Below are 16871 nucleotides of genomic sequence, written 5' to 3' on the forward strand. Positions count from 1 at the left end.
ACATAGATAAGAAGGAAAAAAAGTTTCACCTTTTTCAGGAAGTTTGACTCCTGAAGCAAGCCAGCATTTTTTCCCTAATGTTAATGCCATCATGGAAGGTATTCAAAGAAGAAGCAAGTTCTTCCTAATTTGACATCAAATTGATTTTTGTTCAGGCTTTGCCATCATCATCAAATTTATTTCATCAGCTGACAATTCTTTTCCCGCATTCAACTGTTCCAGCTATAATGACATTCATTAACATCTGACGCATCAGCAAGTGTAGTCTTCAGAACCCCCAATATAGAGTATTATGCTTTTCTGGTGCATTGTCATGCAAGACTTCATTTTTCTATTTATGTTTCACAATTCACCTTTGTTAAAGTTATTACAGATTACTAGAATTTTAAATTGTTTAAGATTTACAGAGTTTTTTATTTGTTGAGTTAAAAGCAGTGTACTCAACATTGGGTCAAGTTTTTATATCTGAAAGTACATATGAAAAATGTATATGTTGATTTCACTAATTCTGGTACGCTTTGATCTGTTAAATGCCAATATCGTATTTCAAAACTGACTGCTGCTATCCATACTGCCCAATTAAAACTTATTCTGCAAGAACTTCGTATCACACTATGTTCTGTATTGGTAATTTAAAATTTCATTGTAAAGTATTATAGTGTATGTACAAAATGTCTAATGGCTTGAATGGGAAATAGCTATCTGTGTAGCAGATTTTTTAAATCTCTTTAAACATTCATTTAATTTTTCAGCTAATTTAAGTGTAAAAGTAAGTTGTAGGACAGGTTTGTTATTTTTAAAATTTTACGTTCATTATTTAAATGTAAAAAAAAATTCATACCTGAACTAACTCATTAACATCTACTTTATCCATGAACCTGTTCACTTTCCTCACAAAATTTGGGAGGTAACATACTAATGGTTAGGTTAAGTCTTTAAAAATATCTGTATGAGAGTATGGCTCAGTAGCTCTAAGTGTGGTGTACTAAGTTTAAGTGCATAATGGATTATATGGTCATGTAACCACAATCTTTGTACTCAAATATCTGCACAAATGTTTAATTGATAAAGAAACTGGTTCTGTGGACAGGTAATGCGGTAATTTTTGGATGGTGGGTATTGTTCTGTGGTCATAAAAACTTGCAATTTTTTTAAAGGTGGCTGGTTATTTTTCACAAAATCTGTAGGGTGGAGGATATGGTAATTAGTTGGTGGGATGATGCCTTGCCTATACTATTTCAATATATGTGCAGGGTGCAAAAACCTGTGGTCATAAACTCAATGCAAAAACTTAATCTATGCCAATAAAATGTAAGTCCCTGTGATCTTCATCAAATGTTATGTATAAAAAGATTTTGAGAAATAAACTTAAAAACCCAAAGTTCAACCAAAATCAGTCAAGTGAGAAAGTAGGTCATATGGGTCACAATGACCAACTTTGTAAAAAGGATGTAGCACTCATCAAGATGCATTGCCTAATCAAGTTCCAGTGGGTCGGTAGTTCTTCCTGTGAGTTTCCCTGGGTTCTTCCTCCACTAGATATACTGGCCATGTATGGCTTATCAAGTGCTGAAAAAGGCCGTTAAACCCATAAAATTAAAATCTTAGTTTTATGGCTTCAGGTATAATAATATGTATGCAGGTTACAAAAAATAAAAAACTTAAAACCAAAAAGTACAAAATAATGTACATGTAATAAAGTTATCCTTCTTAGGAGTCAGGTGTTTTGAAATGCAGTATAAACTTGCCTGGGTCACAAGAAGAAAGAATGAGCTGCAATGAGGCTGTACACATGTATATGGTTTTATATGTGGGGATACTGATGCTCAGGGCACTACAATGAGCAGGGAATGATGTGAGGTTGCTGAACCTTTATTCTTCCCATGCATGGGAAGCAATCAGGATTAGATGACATACTGCAATTCTAAGGCAGAATGATTGGCATAAAGGGGTACGCATCTAGACCATACAAATTCATTGACTTCCCAGGCTGTTGGATCTTAAGTACTGCTGAAGTAAAGATCTAGAGGAATCCATTTAATATCATATATAAATCCATAATGGGTTGACACCACTGGTCACCCATTCAAATGATGACTGAGAGGTGAACAGACCATTTGGTGTGAAACAGCTGCTTCTGTCAGATTTATGAGTCTGCTGTACATGACAAGGCAGTCTTGTATGTAAATTTATTGATGATGCCATCACCTGTGAACCAGAAGGCATACGTCTGGACACTTGGTACCCCATTGCCTTCAAATTTAATGACAACAGCAGAGTTATCAGAGATAATGAGAATGCCTTTCCAGTGTCTCCTGCCATGTCTTAAATATATTCACTATGCCCTAAATGTGCCAAGAGACTCATTACAGATCAATTCCAAAGAGGACACACCTTTCATGATAGTGTCTGAGAAGATCATGATTTCTTGTGTTGATCCTGCATGCATGCCATAAACCAAGTATGGTCTTTTGATTTGCTGATATGGGTCCTCATATAATCTGAAACTTTGACCAGCAGCCACTGGTTTACAAAGATAATTTGCAGGAGTATCATGAACTGGCAAAGCAGGACAAGGAGATTAGTCACTGCATCAAGTCCCAAGAGAAAATCAAATCTGTGAATGAATGGTACACAATACCAAGATGATTTTAAAGGACCATTCCTGGAAGAGGGCATGAAAGTGGCTTCGAAGTGTGACTGACACAGCTCTCTTAATGACTCTACTGAAGAACCAGGAGATGATATTTAAATTGAAAGTGAGCACCATGAACTGGTGGTATATGGTGTCCCTGTATATGTACCTGAGAATTTCCCAAAAGATCTATGGATATGTATGCGAAGGCATCCATCTAGGTCTAGGTTTATCGTGAAATCTCCCTCCTGAATGGTGTAAAGAAAACATCTTGGACTTACCATTCTGAACTTGGATAGTTTCTGAGAGAGTTTAGATATATGACCAGACATTGGTACTGAGATCCAGTAAAAGTCTGGAGTAAAATCACTACAAGGTTTTGCTATGTGAACAATATTATTAAACAATATTATTATGATATTTTGAACCAGTTGCATGTCTAGAAAGGACTTCTGGTCTGAATGCCCAGGTCAAGATTCTAACATAACATGGACATGGCATCTCTATCAATAGCTGAGACTTCACTAGAAAAGTAGGACATGGCATCTCTATCAATAGCTGAGACTTCACTAGAAAGCTAGGACATGGCATCTTTATCAATAGCTGAGACTTCACTAGAAAGCTAGGAAGAAGCTTTATACGAGTCATCTGTGCGAGAAGAAAGGTCTGTTGACATTAGGGTCTTAGACTGCCTTTCAAAACAATGTATGCCAGCAACTTGACCAGACTGTAGGGTTATCTGAATGATTGTTGTTTTCTCTTTTACAAGGACTGATGAATGAACAAATCTTTAGGATGACACTGACATGAGCTAGAAGAAGCAGACAGAACTGTAGAAGAACTGGAACATTTCTTTGATTGATCCACAGAAGGCAAAGTCTTCTCTGGACATTTTTGGATCAGAAGTTGGCACAAGTGAGCTCGAGGTTTTGGACTCAAAGAAGTGAAATGACAGAGGGATACCTCCTGTGAAGGGTGCAGTGACTAAGTTGACAAAGCAGGTTGTTAGAACAGTGAACAAAACTGGTTCCATTCATACTGGGACATGGTTATCAGCTGGCATTCACCGTGTGTATCATCAACAGTACTAGTACCAAGCATCTAAGAATTGCACCTCACTGTATCCAATATCATGCTGTGACCAAGATTGGACTGGTGAATATTATTTGGAATATTATTGCCAAATGCCTGGCAGTGTTAAAATAGATCACCATGCTCATTCACCCCATTAAGCGGCTTGCCCTGATGCTTGCCCACCTATCTTCTGACCACTATGCATACATGTTATTTGTATGGTTTGCATTACACCCGATACGATTTATACAGGTAGGGTGCTTAAAACTGCACATTGTTCTCAATATATGTAGTTGGAGAAATCATAACAATGAAACCATTCAAGCATCATGCTGAACCTACTGTGAAAGGTGCACTAAGAATTAACAAAAATACCAGAGAAATTTATAAGTGATCTTATTATCATGAAATAAATAATTATATCATCTAACATAATGGTCAAGTAATGAGCTGAATAGCAAGTACTAGGGCAGGCAATTAAGATGGCACCAATTAGCTTTTGACAGCCTGTCAACTGAAGTGCAATATATTTATCTGCATTAAACAGATTTAAACATAAAAAACAATAGAGTGCACTTCTCTGAGGTGAGAAAACTCCAAAGAATCACTCAACTGATAGCAATGCACATGCGAATTCAGTATTTAAGTGTCAAGAGAGAGATCATACTGTCAGGCACAAGCAGAGGGAGTAAATGATGACATGGCATTTTGGTTTAATCTCTCAATCCAAGGGGAGACAACTCTAGTTTGACCTCCACTAACCATATTGACCTTTTAGCACTTTTGTTGCTAAAGCAAGCCCAAGACATAGTTAAAATCATCACTGGATGAGCCATATTTGAAAGTCAGTGGATGTGCTTAAAATGTATTATGACTGAGTAAAAAAATGTGAAGAAAAAATATGAAAGCTAGCATTAACAGCAATAGTTGCATTGCAAGGGGTTCTGCTTTCTACAATTTGGTAGGGCATTAAAAATAGCTTTAAAGTGACGTCACATAGAAAGTTTTATAGTAGCAACACTGATGATTTTTCAAATGTGAACTTATCTGTAAGATATCATTTGAAATAAATTCACAGGATGCATAAAAACCCCTTACACCATCCACCATTTTTAATACTGGTCTTTGATCCCTGTTTGCAAATTCTCTATCTCATGTATTTCAAGCTGAAATTGGCATATTTCCTACATATGGAGAGAAAACATCCTGTGAACATGCCAACAAACTGCTTTCTAGCAAAAAAAACAAATGTTACTCTTAAAACAGCTGCCTCACCAGGCATTTAGCATTAAGAGGTTAGTATTAGGACTGGTCAGCCTGGTGTCAGGATAATGTGACTGGGTGGGACATCATGCTACATGTCTGCAACATGGTGCCCCAGTGCTGGACACAACTATAAACTGCCACAATGCAGACATCGTAGCAATATGACTAAAACATTGTTAAAGCTATGTTAAAAATCAGTATCACACATACACACACACATTCTCAAAACAAAACATGTTCATTAGTGTTTTTTACATATACATGTATACATTAATCTTAAATCATAAATTAGCAAAGTGCCCTTTAAAATTAAGTTAAGACAAATTAGTTTTGATCAATGTTCATACCATGAAAGTGAAATAAAAAAATAAAAACATCTAACCATTATTTTGAGCACAGTTCTCGAAGCATAGGCAAGTGTTAAAATGTGGAATCTGATACAAAAAGAAATGGCATAAGGTTGGTTCTTAATAAATATTTATGATTAAGTTGTTAAATTTTTATATTCATAAACATGAAGAAAATTAAAAGAATTGGGTTTCTTTTCATCTAAATTCTGCAAAATGGTTTAACTTTAACCTCTATTTCAAATATACTTTTAATCTGTATACAAGTGTCTCTTGATGAGAATCCCACTCAAAGTAGACAGCCTAACTTTTATTGTCTCCATAATTCTCACAGTCATGTATATTAAGTCTGTTCCCACAAATTTATTAGACAATAAATCTAAAAAATTTAATAACCTTTAATAATAATTCTAATATAATGAGTAACATTATATTTATATAATATAATTTCTTGGTATAAATATCTGCTTTTTCATAAAATGAAATTTTCATTTTTATTTTGGAAATCTATGTCCAGGGTTTACATTTTTTATGCAGCTAAATGCTTGGCCATGTTTTTTTAATGTCATGGATGACTTTCAGAAAAAGACATAATTTGGATTCTACACAAATATTCCCACTCACCTTGCCATCATTCTCTTAAGAAAGAATGCCAAAGTACTTAAAAAGCTAGAGCAAGTGTACATGTTTAATTTATGCATTCTGATAAAAAGGTTGTGAAAAGGAAGGCATATATGCCAAATGTTGTTGTTGTTGTGGGGTTTAACGCCATTTTTCAGCACACAATAGGCTATGCATGGCAACCAGTATTAATAGTGGAGGAAGAATCTGGGATAACCCGGGAAGAACCACCGACCCATGAGAAGCTACTGGCAAGCTTTCTCATATACCCACACTGGTAGAATCCTATACGCGAACCCACGCAGACAGAGGTGAGATGGCAGTGATCCGTAATGGATAGTGCTTTAGACCACTCGGCCACTTGGGGCCCCCCCATGCCAAATGTAATAAAGGCGAGATGCCATTTTAAGAAACATTGATCTTGATCATCAGTGCCTGTTGCCATTTTTAGTGGATGAGCTTGTTGATGTCACAACTGTTCATTTGCAGAGCACTAGTTATTTATCTGGTCTATTAGCGATCACGGTGTCACATGACTCATGTGATGTTACTCAAAACAAAGAGGGCAAAACAAGCCTTGTTGTTTGAAATAATTGCTCTGTAGACCCACGACATGAGCTCCAAAAGCATGTCTGTCTTGGTTTTTTTAACATTATAGACACTAGATATATTTGCAGTTTCTAACCTGAATAAAATTCTTTTGTTCATGTGTAACAATATACAGTTGGCCATAGTTTCTTGCAAGAATTCCATTTGCAGTCTAGTGTTTAGATGTGCATACAGCGCATGATCCACCATTGACCTATGCATCATGTTGTGGGGCCCCTTATGGTACGGAAGGTTCAAGGAAATTAATTGTCAAGGGCTATATACAAAATGGCTGGTTGGATAGTTTGGTTTAGTGGCAACTTTAAACACAATGATGACTATATCATGCCAAAAGAATGGAAGCAAGGTGCCTTTCCTATAAGACACCAAGGAAGAAAAATTCATGTTAGCCTGGATGGATATCAAAGCCTTGGTGGGTATCAAAGCCTGGGTGGATATCAAAGCCTGGATGGGTATCAAAGCCTTGGTGGGTATCAAAGCCTGTATGGATATCAAAGCCTGGATAGATATCAGAGCCTTGGTGGGTATCAAAGCCTGGATGGATATCAAACCCTTGGTGGGTATCAATCCTGCAAGCCATGGCTTATCAGTCCAACATTCCATTATTGCAGCTTTTATGCTATAAAAAACCATTGTTGCAGACCAAAACCCATGAAAGACATACATTTCTCAAGCCGTGTACACACCAATAGCCACGATGTGATGTCATTTGCATTTTTAATGTAGCTTTAACAATTGTTCAGTCATTTCGCTACAATGTCTACAATGTGGCAGTTTATCGTAATGTCTAGCACTGGGACATCATGCCACAGACATGTAGCATGATGTCTCACCCAGTCACATTATTCTGACACCAGGCTGACCAGTCCTAACATGAACCTAACAATAGCCAAGATAAAACCCATGAGTGACACATCAAGGTCTTGAGTCATGTACACACCAAAAGCCATGTCAAAATCTATGAAAGACACATCAAGGTCTTGAGTCATGTACACACCAAAAGCCATGTCAAAATCTATGAAAGACACATCAAGGTCTTGAGTCATGTACACACCAAAAGCCATGTCAAAATCTATGAAAGACACATCAAGGTCTTGAGTCATGTACACACCAAAAGCCATGTCAAAATCTATGAAAGACACATCAAGGTCTTGAGTCATGTACACACCAAAAGCCATGTCAAAATCTATGAAAGACACATCAAGGTCTTGAGTCATGTACACACCAAAAGCCATGTCAAAATCTATGAAAGACACATCAAGGTCTTGAGTCATGTACACACCAAAAGCCATGTCAAAATCTATGAAAGACACATCAAGGTCTTGAGTCATGTACACACCAAAAGCCATGTCAAAATCTATGAAAGACACATCAAGGTCTTGAGTCATGTACACACCAAAAGCCATGTCAAAATCTATGAAAGACACATCAAGGTCTTGAGTCATGTACACACCAAAAGCCATGTCAAAATCTATGAAAGACACATCAAGGTCTTGAGTCATGTACACACCAAAAGCCATGTCAAAATCTATGAAAGACACATCAAGGTCTTGAGTCATGTACACACCAAAAGCCATGTCAAAATCTATGAAAGACACATCAAGGTCTTGAGTCACGTACACACCAAAAGCCATGTCAAAATCTATGAAAGACACATCAAGGTCTTGAGTCACGTACACACCAAAAGCCATGTCAAAATCTATGAAAGACACATCAAGGTCTTGAGTCACGTACACACCAAAAGCCATGTCAAAATCTATGAAAGACACATCAAGGTCTTGAGTCATGTACACACCAAAAGCCATGTCAAAATCTATGAAAGACACATCAAGGTCTTGAGTCATGTACACACCAAAAGCCATGTCAAAATCTATGAAAGACACATCAAGGTCTTGAGTCATGTACACACCAAAAGCCATGTCAAAATCTATGAAAGACACATCAAGGTCTTGAGTCATGTACACACCAAAAGCCATGTCAAAATCTATGAAAGACACATCAAGGTCTTGAGTCATGTACACACCAAAAGCCATGTCAAAATCTATGAAAGACACATCAAGGTCTTGAGTCATGTACACACCAAAAGCCATGTCAAAATCTATGAAAGACACATCAAGGTCTTGAGTCATGTACACACCAAAAGCCATGTCAAAATCTATGAAAGACACATCAAGGTCTTGAGTCATGTACACACCAAAAGCCATGTCAAAATCTATGAAAGACACATCAAGGTCTTGAGTCATGTACACACCAAAAGCCATGTCAAAATCTATGAAAGACACATCAAGGTCTTGAGTCACGTACACACCAAAAGCCATGTCAAAATCTATGAAAGACACATCAAGGTCTTGAGTCACGTACACACCAAAAGCCATGTCAAAATCTATGAAAGACACATCAAGGTCTTGAGTCACGTACACACCAAAAGCCATGTCAAAATCTATGAAAGACACATCAAGGTCTTGAGTCACGTACACACCAAAAGCCATGTCAAAATCTATGAAAGACACATCAAGGTCTTGAGTCACGTACACACCAAAAGCCATGTCAAAATCTATGAAAGACACATCAAGGTCTTGAGTCACGTACACACCAAAAGCCATGTCAAAATCTATGAAAGACACATCAAGGTCTTGAGTCACGTACACACCAAAAGCCATGTCAAAATCTATGAAAGACACATCAAGGTCTTGAGTCACGTACACACCAAAAGTCATGTCAAAATCTATGAAAGACACATCAAGGTCTTGAGTCACGTACACACCAAAAGCCATGTCAAAATCTATGAAAGACACATCAAGGTCTTGAGTCACGTACACACCAAAAGCCATGTCAAAATCTATGAAAGACACATCAAGGTCTTGAGTCACGTACACACCAAAAGCCATGTCAAAATCTATGAAAGACACATCAAGGTCTTGAGTCACGTACACACCAAAAGCCATGTCAAAATCTATGAAAGACACATCAAGGTCTTGAGTCACGTACACACCAAAAGCCATGTCAAAATCTATGAAAGACACATCAAGGTCTTGAGTCACGTACACACCAAAAGCCATGTCAAAATCTATGAAAGACACATCAAGATCTTGAGTCACGTACACACCAAAAGCCATGTCAAAATCTATGAAAGACACATCAAGGTCTTGAGTCATGTACACACCAAAAGCCATGTCAAAATCTATGAAAGACACATCAAGGTCTTGAGTCATGTACACACCAAAAGCCATGTCAAAATCTATGAAAGACACATCAAGGTCTTGAGTCATGTACACACCAAAAGCCATGTCAAAATCTATGAAAGACACATCAAGGTCTTGAGTCATGTACACACCAAAAGCCATGTCAAAATCTATGAAAGACACATCAAGGTCTTGAGTCATGTACACACCAAAAGCCATGTCAAAATCTATGAAAGACACATCAAGGTCTTGAGTCATGTACACACCAAAAGCCATGTCAAAATCTATGAAAGACACATCAAGGTCTTGAGTCATGTACACACAAAAAGCCATGTCAAAATCTATGAAAGACACATCAAGGTCTTGAGTCATGTACACACCAAAAGCCATGTCAAAATCTATGAAAGACACATCAAGGTCTTGAGTCATGTACACACCAAAAGCCATGTCAAAATCTATGAAAGACACATCAAGGTCTTGAGTCACGTACACACCAAAAGCCATGTCAAAATCTATGAAAGACACATCAAGGTCTTGAGTCACGTACACACCAAAAGCCATGTCAAAATCTATGAAAGACACATCAAGGTCTTGAGTCACGTACACACCAAAAGCCATGTCAAAATCTATGAAAGACACATCAAGGTCTTGAGTCACGTACACACCAAAAGCCATGTCAAAATCTATGAAAGACACATCAAGGTCTTGAGTCACGTACACACCAAAAGCCATGTCAAAATCTATGAAAGACACATCAAGGTCTTGAGTCACGTACACACCAAAAGCCATGTCAAAATCTATGAAAGACACATCAAGGTCTTGAGTCACGTACACACCAAAAGCCATGTCAAAATCTATGAAAGACACATCAAGGTCTTGAGTCACGTACACACCAAAAGCCATGTCAAAATCTATGAAAGACACATCAAGGTCTTGAGTCACGTACACACCAAAAGCCATGTCAAAATCTATGAAAGACACATCAAGGTCTTGAGTCACGTACACACCAAAAGCCATGTCAAAATCTATGAAAGACACATCAAGGTCTTGAGTCACGTACACACCAAAAGCCATGTCAAAATCTATGAAAGACACATCAAGGTCTTGAGTCACGTACACACCAAAAGCCATGTCAAAATCTATGAAAGACACATCAAGGTCTTGAGTCACGTACACACCAAAAGCCATGTCAAAATCTATGAAAGACACGTCAAGGTCTTGAGTCACGTACACACCAAAAGCCATGTCAAAATCTATGAAAGACACGTCAAGGTCTTGAGTCACGTACACACCAAAAGCCATGTCAAAATCTATGAAAGACACGTCAAGGTCTTGAGTCACGTACACACCAAAAGCCATGTCAAAATCTATGAAAGACACGTCAAGGTCTTGAGTCACGTACACACCAAAAGCCATGTCAAAATCTATGAAAGACACGTCAAGGTCTTGAGTCACGTACACACCAAAAGCCATGTCAAAATCTATGAAAGACACGTCAAGGTCTTGAGTCACGTACACACCAAAAGCCATGTCAAAATCTATGAAAGACACGTCAAGGTCTTGAGTCACGTACACACCAAAAGCCATGTCAAAATCTATGAAAGACACGTCAAGGTCTTGAGTCACGTACACACCACAAAGCCATGTCAAAATCTATGAAAGACACGTCAAGGTCTTGAGTCACGTACACACCAAAAGCCATGTCAAAATCTATGAAAGACACGTCAAGGTCTTGAGTCCACGTACACACCAAAAGGCCATGTCAAAATCTATGAAAGACACGTCAAGGTCTTGAGTCACGTACACACCAAAAGCCATGTCAAAATCTATGAAAGACACGTCAAGGTCTTGAGTCACGTACACACCAAAAGCCATGTCAAAATCTATGAAAGACACGTCAAGGTCTTGAGTCACGTACACACCAAAAGCCATGTCAAAATCTATGAAAGACACGTCAAGGTCTTGAGTCACGTACACACCAAAAGCCATGTCAAAATCTATGAAAGACACGTCAAGGTCTTGAGTCACGTACACACCAAAAGCCATGTCAAAATCTATGAAAGACACGTCAAGGTCTTGAGTCACGTACACACCAAAAGCCATGTCAAAATCTATGAAAGACACGTCAAGGTCTTGAGTCACGTACACACCAAAAGCCATGTCAAAATCTATGAAAGACACGTCAAGGTCTTGAGTCACGTACACACCAAAAGCCATGTCAAAATCTATGAAAGACACATCAAGGTCTTGAGTCACGTACACACCAAAAGCCATGTCAAAATCTATGAAAGACACATCAAGGTCTTGAGTCACGTACACACCAAAAGCCATGTCAAAATCTATGAAAGACACATCAAGGTCTTGAGTCATGTACACACCAAAAGCCATGTCAAAATCTATGAAAGACACATCAAGGTCTTGAGTCATGTACACACCAAAAGCCATGTCAAAATCTATGAAAGACACATCAAGGTCTTGAGTCATGTACACACCAAAAGCCATGTCAAAAATCTATGAAAGACACATCAAGGTCTTGAGTCATGTACACACCAAAAGCCATGTCAAAATCTATGAAAGACACATCAAGGTCTTGAGTCATGTACACACCAAAAGCCATGTCAAAATCTATGAAAGACACATCAAGGTCTTGAGTCATGTACACACCAAAAGCCATGTCAAAATCTATGAAAGACACATCAAGGTCTTGAGTCATGTACACACAAAAAGCCATGTCAAAATCTATGAAAGACACATCAAGGTCTTGAGTCATGTACACACCAAAAGCCATGTCCAAAATCTATGAAAGACACATCAAGGTCTTGAGTCATGTACACACCAAAAGCCATGTCAAAATCTATGAAAGACACATCAAGGTCTTGAGTCACGTACACACCAAAAGCCATGTCAAAATCTATGAAAGACACATCAAGGTCTTGAGTCACGTACACACCAAAAGCCATGTCAAAATCTATGAAAGACACATCAAGGTCTTGAGTCACGTACACACCAAAAGCCATGTCAAAATCTATGAAAGACACATCAAGGTCTTGAGTCACGTACACACCAAAAGCCATGTCAAAATCTATGAAAGACACATCAAGGTCTTGAGTCACGTACACACCAAAAGCCATGTCAAAATCTATGAAAGACACATCAAGGTCTTGAGTCACGTACACACCAAAAGCCATGTCAAAATCTATGAAAGACACATCAAGGTCTTGAGTCACGTACACACCAAAAAGCCATGTCAAAATCTATGAAAGACACATCAAGGTCTTGAGTCACGTACACACCAAAAGCCATGTCAAAATCTATGAAAGACACGTCAAGGTCTTGAGTCACGTACACACCAAAAGCCATGTCAAAATCTATGAAAGACACGTCAAGGTCTTGAGTCACGTACACACCAAAAGCCATGTCAAAATCTATGAAAGACACGTCAAGGTCTTGAGTCACGTACACACCAAAAGCCATGTCAAAATCTATGAAAGACAAGTCAAGGTCTTGAGTCACGTACACACCAAAAGCCATGTCAAAATCTATGAAAGACACGTCAAGGTCTTGAGTCACGTACACACCAAAAGCCATGTCAAAATCTATGAAAGACACGTCAAGGTCTTGAGTCACGTACACACCAAAAGCCATGTCAAAATCTATGAAAGACACGTCAAGGTCTTGAGTCACGTACACACCAAAAGCCATGTCAAAATCTATGAAAGACACGTCAAGGTCTTGAGTCACGTACACACCAAAAGCCATGTCAAAATCTATGAAAGACACGTCAAGGTCTTGAGTCACGTACACACCAAAAGCCATGTCAAAATCTATGAAAGACACGTCAAGGTCTTGAGTCACGTACACACCAAAAGCCATGTCAAAATCTATGAAAGACACGTCAAGGTCTTGAGTCACGTACACACCAAAAGCCATGTCAAAATCTATGAAAGACACGTCAAGGTCTTGAGTCATGTACACACCAAAAGCCATGTCAAAATCTATGAAAGACACATCAAGGTCTTGAGTCATGTACACACCAAAAGCCATGTCAAAATCTATGAAAGACACATCAAGGTCTTGAGTCATGTACACACCAAAAGCCATGTCAAAATCTATGAAAGACACATCAAGGTCTTGAGTCATGTACACACCAAAAGCCATGTCAAAATCTATGAAAGACACATCAAGGTCTTGAGTCATGTACACACCAAAAGCCATGTCAAAATCTATGAAAGACACATCAAGGTCTTGAGTCATGTACACACCAAAAGCCATGTCAAAATCTATGAAAGACACATCAAGGTCTTGAGTCATGTACACACAAAAAGCCATGTCAAAATCTATGAAAGACACATCAAGGTCTTGAGTCATGTACACACCAAAAGCCATGTCAAAATCTATGAAAGACACATCAAGGTCTTGAGTCATGTACCACCAAAAGCCATGTCAAAATCTATGAAAGACACATCAAGGTCTTGAGTCATGTACACACCAAAAGCCATGTCAAAATCTATGAAAGACACATCAAGGTCTTGAGTCACGTACACACCAAAAGCCATGTCAAAATCTATGAAAGACACGTCAAGGTCTTGAGTCACGTACACACCAAAAGCCATGTCAAAATCTATGAAAGACACGTCAAGGTCTTGAGTCACGTTACACACCAAAAGCCATGTCAAAATCTATGAAGACACGTCAAGGTCTTGAGTCACGTACACACCAAAAGCCATGTCAAAATCTATGAAAGACACGTCAAGGTCTTGAGTCACGTACACACCAAAAGCCATGTCAAAATCTATGAAAGACACGTCAAGGTCTTGAGTCACGTACACACCAAAGGCCATGTCAAAATCTATGAAAGACACGTCAAGGTCTTGAGTCACGTACACACCAAAAGCCATGTCAAAATCTATGAAAGACACGTCAAGGTCTTGAGTCACGTACACACCAAAAGCCATGTCAAAATCTATGAAAGACACATCAAGGTCTTGAGTCACGTACACACCAAAAGCCATGTCAAAATCTATGAAAGACACATCAAGGTCTTGAGTCATGTACACACCAAAAGCCATGTCAAAATCTATGAAAGACACATCAAGGTCTTGAGTCATGTACACCCAAAAGCCATGTCAAAATCTATGAAAGACACATCAAGGTCTTGAGTCATGTACACACCAAAAGCCATGTCAAAATCTATGAAGACACATCAAGGTCTTGAGTCATGTACACACCAAAAGCCATGTCAAAATCTATGAAAGACACATCAAGGTCTTGAGTCATGTACACACCAAAAGCCATGTCAAAATCTATGAAAGACACATCAAGGTCTTGAGTCATGTACACACCAAAAGCCATGTCAAAATCTATGAAAGACACATCAAGGTCTTGAGTCATGTACACACCAAAAGCCATGTCAAAATCTATGAAAGACACATCAAGGTCTTGAGTCATGTACACACCAATAACCATGACAAAACCCATGAAAGACATGTAAAGGTCTTGAGTCATGTACATACTAATAGCCAAGTCAAAACCCATAAAAGACATATCATGGTCTTGAGTCATGTACAGACCAAGAGCCAAGTCACAAACCATGAAAGACATATCATGGTCTTGAGTCATGTACACACCAATAGCCAAGACATACTGGTAACATGGTCTTGAGTCATGTACACACCAAGAGCCAAGTCAAAAACCATGAAAGACATATCATGGTCTCGAGTCATGTACATACCAATAGCCAAGAGACAAAAAAGGTCTCAAGTCATGTGCACACCAATAGCCATGACAAAACCCATGAAAGACACATCAAGGTCTTGAGTCATGTATACACGAAACTGCATCAGAATATGCAAAATGGTTCCTAAGCTGTGCCAGATACAAGAATCTGTAGCGGAGATGTAACAATGGTGGAAAATGGGCAGATATGGATCTGAAAGATACAACTTTTAAATGGCACATCTGCACATCAGTTTAAATTAGAATATTTTGAATGGTTCCTGAGCAATAATGGTTACCAACAACATATCATATGAAGTTGTCAATGGCCATAAGTCCATCTAAGATATAGTTAATGAGACAAAACCATAAAACTCAAATTTAAATCACAGACAGATGGTCAGAGAGTAAAGATTTCAACTACAGTACACTTGCATCTTGATCTGTGACCCTAAAATAGTATGCAAAATACAGTGTGATCCCACTATAACACTGTCCATTATAACATGAATTTGGATATAACACGATTTTGGCATGGCTCCCCAAATTTCATATACATGTTTATTTGTCATACATGAAAAAAAATATTCATTCTTATAATGTGCACAAAAAAAAACTATTATAAAAACTGATGATCATTTTGGGGAAGAGATCATGCATGAATTCTAATACAAGACAATCATGGCCTGGCTTATGCAATTTCATATATATGTATATTTCTTGTGCACAGAAAATGTTTCTTCTTCTTAAAACAATGAAAAATAATGTGTAAAAAGTTTATTCTGGGATCATGCTGGCTTCGCCAATGTTGCAAAGTGCAATTAATTTTCCTTACTGGTGAAAATGTATACCATCTGGCAAATTATTTGTATGAAATTGTTGGCTGTTTAACTTGTATAAACAATCCTAGGTTTGGAGTAATGAAATTCAGAGGCACCATAAAAGGATGCTGGAAACTTGATATAAAATGCACTGGAAATTATTTATTGTTAGATAAACAAATTCTTTGTTCATATTGACAAACCATCTTAACAGTGCGTTGTTACATCATAATCTGCTTTTTCTGACATCTCTCTTGAGTAATGTATGCTGCGGATCTCCACATTCTTTTGCTTGTTTTTACAAATCTGGTATCAAAAAGATGGACTATCGGCTGCTCGCTAGTAATATATTTATTTAGACCGTTGTACATGGATGGCAAGTAAAAGTCCTCTTCTTTTCACTCATAGAATTAAATCCTTCAGAACGCTAATATTTTCTGTAGTAATCCCTGTCAGAACAGAAGACCTGTTTGGCCCGAGTTTATTTTTGTTTTTTGTTTTTTAATTTCTGATGCATGAGTGGAAGGCAGCATCACTCTGCTACCAGAAAGAAAGAAAAAAATGGAGATCTTGTTGGTCTATCCAGCAGTCATGCTAATGT

Source organism: Sinohyriopsis cumingii, chromosome 2 (genome assembly GCF_028554795.1).
Source record: "Sinohyriopsis cumingii isolate HCF-2022 chromosome 2, ASM2855479v2, whole genome shotgun sequence".
NCBI lineage: Eukaryota > Metazoa > Mollusca > Bivalvia > Unionida > Unionidae > Sinohyriopsis > Sinohyriopsis cumingii.